Below are 5,603 nucleotides of genomic sequence, written 5' to 3' on the forward strand. Positions count from 1 at the left end.
TTTCAATCATAACCTTCATGTTACACAATAAGTCCTTATTGTGGACTCCTTCTTCTTCTTAGGATAAATACATTCCTTTATCTATTGTAACAGACCGATGGGTCGTACTTTAATGACCTTTCATCGAATGATGCAATGCTTAGACTCAAGTCTCTTAGAGTCAAATTCCAGAATGGAATATACCTGCCTTCATAATCTAATGTGATATAATCATATTTTTGCATGTAGCATTTCTAGCCACCAATTTCTCTAACAACGAGCGCGATGCTATTGATCACATTGATTTCAATCTTCTGTCTTGAGTCAGATGTTACATCGAACTTGGTTCTATGAACCACGTAACAAACTCTTCGTAGTCGGGGTCAATTTGATATGACCGCTAGGGTCAGAATATCAATCATCTTCTTAGTCACTACTGAAACAATGGTAACGACATACTTGAATAAAACGAGACCAATCACTAGCTTCTTGGTAACCTTGTGACTTTCCCTGATCCAAGCATGAGTCCTATGCTTCTAGTAGTATAGATCTCTACTACTATTCACACCTACTCATACTCGTCCCAAGTATTGTCTCGCAGTCCCCAAGTCCTAAAATCACAAAACAATTTAACACATATGAATGTGTCCAATTAATCATACAAATTTTCCTAGACTGTACTAGGACTTCTTCCATGCGTATCTTCTATCATCAATCATGCTTCAACTTGATTGGTGATGGAAATTCCAGATTATGGGACAACTTCAAGAATTACACCAGTCGTTCCATCATCCTGCCAATCCAAGGTGTATTTCAGACGTACCATACTCCTCTAAACGTTCTGTTATTTTATCAGACATATTCTAAAGGCAAGATACCACTCTTACGATATCTTCCGATAGGTGTCATTCACTATCATAAGCCTTTCATTTCCTCCATTTACTCAATTCTCTACGAGTCTTCACCATAACGTTTTGTACACCCAAGTACACTTTCGGTGTACCGGGCGAGAATTTAAGATAAGAAAGCTTTATTTACGATAGATGTATAAATCTCCTTATCACTCTGAAACGTTTACATGCTAGTTCTAATACCGTAGTCGTACGCTTAGAATCCTAAACACATAAGGTTTCCAGACCCAGTCGGAAACAGACCATAGATCCGAACAAATAATATCATATATGGAAAACATATAACATTTAGCACGTAAAAGCATTTTAAAATATACTAGTGCTAGTGTCTTAAAATATGGTAGACGCTCATCTCACAATCATCGCTTAGCATTCTAAGTTTAAGTCTAAAATCCTACAAATTCCTAGTTCGCTTAAACTAATGCTTTGATACCAACTGTGACATCCCCAATTTCACGGCCATAAAAGACCGATTTGTTTATGCTATGTTTTTAAAATCAGAGTAATCTTTTTACAGAAAACAGTTGTGGAATTTGTTTTCAAAACTAAAATATGATAAGAATTTATCAAAGCATTTCTGAAAGAAATGTATTTTCATTATATAACAAAATCTCGGGATGTCATGTTCCGATACAGATACATAAGCATAAACAGAACTTACAGTTATTTACACTAATGATTTACATCTCCTTTAATCTCTCAGTGAAATATGTCTTCGTATTGATACCTGTGATACAAAGAAAACTGAGTGGGTCAGGCTTGGGAGCCTGGTGAGCATATAGGGTTTTCATCCCACAATATTATATTTATTATATTTAATCATCAAATAATCAACCCAATTAACCATCCCCATTATCTTCTTTATTTCTTAAGGTTTTACCCTAAGAATCAACTATCCTTCATTCATTCATTCCTAAGGATTTACCTAAGGAATTGGCACGAAATCCATTTCTGCCAAAGTTTATCTATCAGGTACTAAATCCATAGCTATCAGGCGCTACCTCCATAGTCACCAAGGTTCACTTAACTGGCGCTAACTCCATAGTCACCAAGGTTCACTTAACTGTACTAAATCCATACCTACCAAGGTTCTTCATTAGGCACTAAGACAATAGCTGCCAAGGTTCTTTATTAGGCACTAAGACAATAGTTGCCAGGGTTTTTAGAGTACACCGGTGAACATCAAGTCCACAACACCTACAAGTTGTGAGCTTGCTAGTGTTCCACAGGACTGTCTAGAATAGTCTGTGGTTGTCATCCCTACACTGCTGAATGACATAGATCATCGTTTGGGTAAAGGTCTCATTCATTTATCACCTGCCATCCTCATCTCATGATCTATATCATCTTTCATCTCATCCTCAAACTAATCTTTCATCACACACCAACTATTTCATCTACCCATGTTCTACCTAACATATTTGTAGATATAAATTACATATATAGTTTAAATCATTTAAAAACCTGTATAAAACATTCATTCAACAAGCATCTCAAGTAAACCAACAACATATAAACACATAGCACGTATTTCATAGCAAATACTTCATATCTATGCGGTAGAAGAAAGTAACCACACACTCACTTAATTAGACGAAGCTCAGACAGCACTACGGCTCTTCAAGTAGTAATTCTCCGGTGAAACCGGGATATCTTCACACACCAGGCTTCTCGCAAGCAGAGCTTCGGCTCGGAAACTCTTTTCTTCTCGGGATCTTCGGGCTTCGGGACTTGCTTTAGGTCTCGAGATGATACCGGGGATTTGGGGGTATAAAATAGGGCTTAGAGAGGGTATCGGGAGTGGGAGAGATGAGAAGGAGCAATCAAAATCGGCTGACCCTCGATTTCTACTTATAGGGTGATTTTTCTACACTCACGTCGTGAGTTTCTAATGCTCACGTCGTGGGGCTTGATCGTCACTGCATGCGTCATCACAAGTGGGGTCTGACAGAGTCCAGGTGATGTTTTTCTGAGTTCACGTTGTGAACACAGTGTTCACGTCGTGAGTTCTGACACAGGATCAGATTTCGTGCCCCGAACTTCAGAAATTCATATCTTTCGCATACGAGCTCCGTTTTCGACGTTCTTTATATGCACACGTAGGTGAGATTATGCTATACAACTCTCGTTTAGACTTTGTCGGCTAATTTTGACTTTATTTTTAATATATTTTATTATATTATTTTTAGTAGGCCGGGACAGGAAAATTTCGTTAGAAAATCATAACTCCTTCGTCTGACGTCCGTTTTCGTATGTCTTTCCGCCGTTGCACTACTATCGATGAGATATTCAATTCTCATTTAGATTGTTTCAGCTAAATATCACTCGATCTCATATTTGAACTTCGGGTTGTACACTACTAAGCCAAGACTTCGAAAAGTCATAACTTCCTCATACGAAGTCAGATTTAGACGTTCTTTTCATGCACGCTTGCGGTTTAACGTATTCTATGACTTTTATTTAGATTTCTAAGGCCAAATATCGCTCTAACATAAATTCACTATTTACGTCGCGCTGTGTCGTGTCGGTTCTGTCGCGAAACTTCGACAGGTCATAACTTCTTCGTTATAACTCTGATTTCGGCGTTCTTTATATGTACGGAATCCTTGTAACACTTACTATAACTTAGTTAAGATTAATCATTCTAAATAATCTTCCATAAAAAAGTCTTTTTTGATGCTTATCGTCTCTAAATTGACTAGCCTGGATCTACGGGCGTTACACGACGCTTGTTCCCTGATCAACACTCCAGGCCTTGGGTCGGATCTTCTCCTTTTGATTGGAGGTTGGGAGGCTTGTGTCAAAATAAGATCACTCTCGTATGGAAAAGAGGTTGGAGTAGCAACTAGAAGGGGAGGAATCCTTGAAGTTATATCCAGATTCACTGAAGTGTCAGCCATCTGATCAAAAGTTGGAGGCGTCACTTTGATAACATTACTGACTCCCTCTATCTCCATTGTAGGTTGTACAACATCATTGACATTGTCAAAGAAAGCATCTAGGTCTTCATTACTTAGCCTTAAATCAGCATTCTGCTCAAAGTCGAAGAATAATTCATTGTTATCTTATCCAGACAGATCACCACCTAGATCCATATCATCTTCATCATTATCCTCATCATCATCATCATTCACATCAATCATTTGTACATGTTCCTCGGCAATGATAGCAACAGGAGGAACGAGCTCTTCTTCATGCTCTGAAGCAGTAATAACATCATCTTCAACATCTTCATCATCAGATGAGCTTTCTGATTCTTATGCATCATTAATCTCCGCAAACTGGCCGAATTTTTCCAGTGGGTATTTTCCTTTGATTTCAAGTTTTGTACCCTTGCGGTTTTGTTTCATCAGCCCAAAGGTATTTTCTTCCAAGGACTTCAAGTCCAAGGTTTCTCCTTTTCTTTCCAACTCTGGGTATTTACTGTCAAATATCATTTGTAGAAACCTTGGGAACATCAGAAATTTATCTTTCCTCTTTCCTTCCAGATTGCCCTTAACTGATTCCACAATAACCGATTCCACTGTATCTTCACTGTCTTCTCTTTTCTGCACAGAAGCTTTGTTCCAGAATTGCTTTATCAAGTCTTGACAGATGATGGGATTTTTCCTGAAAGCATGTACAAGACAACATTTTTGAGTCCATGAATCAAGGACTTGAATTCTTGGTGTGCAGCTGGTGGATCAAACAGGAAAGCAGCTATGTTGTGGTTGTTAGAAAATTTCAAATATGCCCTTTGATCTGCACCAAACGAGCCAAGTGAGAAAATTAATGATTTAATCAATTAAAATTAAGTTTTCTCATTTATCAATTGATTAGGCTTCAATTTAATTTAATTTGGATCAAAAATCAGTTTATGGCTAAAAACAGGCTCACGGCCGTAAACGGGTTAACGGTTGTAAACGTGTTTACGACTGTAAAGCGTTTGCGGCCATAAACGTTGTTCGTCGCCGATAATCTTTTTCGCTTCAATAAACCCTCAAAACATGATCGATTCACATGAAAAGACTGTGTGGGGTTCGCCTTTGTAGTACCTAGACAAATCGCGGTTCAATTTCAGATAATAAGAGCAAGAAGATGATGAATCGAGATTGATCGGTGAACAGTTGAGAGAGAATCTGGAGGGGGTTTACGGGCGATAACTCAAAGTGAGGGTAAAAAGGTTTACAACCTGAAACCAATCTATTTATACATTGGACCATTCCCGGTCCATATCTCATGAGCTGCAAACCCAAGAGGCTTTAAGTCCAAACCCAATACATCCAAAATTTCAAAAATAAAACATTTTGAAGACTTGAAAAATTAAAAGAAATATATAAAAATAAAACCTAAAAGTTTAAACTAAACTAAATTTGCTTAATTTTTTTAATTTTTTAATTTTTAATTTTTAGAAAAGTAAAATATAAATAAAAATAAAATAACACAAATTTCTTTTCACCATTGCTAATATTCTTTTTATGACTTTGGGATCAAAGTTTTAGGACATCCTTAATCTGTTATTCAGTACCTCTACCTTCATGACTAGATCTGGTCAATCGCCAGTATTGTGGTCCACTTAAACACGAAAGAGGGTGACAAATTTGGACATACTACTAGTGACGAGACTCTTGACCAAGACAACTAGAGGGACCATTTAGCTGACGACGACCAATGATATTGTTGTCCACTTAAATTCAATATCGAGATCTGTAGACAACCTATTGAATGTTCAAT

Source organism: Lactuca serriola, chromosome 8 (genome assembly GCF_051521515.1).
Source record: "Lactuca serriola cultivar US96UC23 chromosome 8, Lser_US96UC23_V15, whole genome shotgun sequence".
In the NCBI taxonomy this organism is placed as follows: domain Eukaryota; kingdom Viridiplantae; phylum Streptophyta; class Magnoliopsida; order Asterales; family Asteraceae; genus Lactuca; species Lactuca serriola.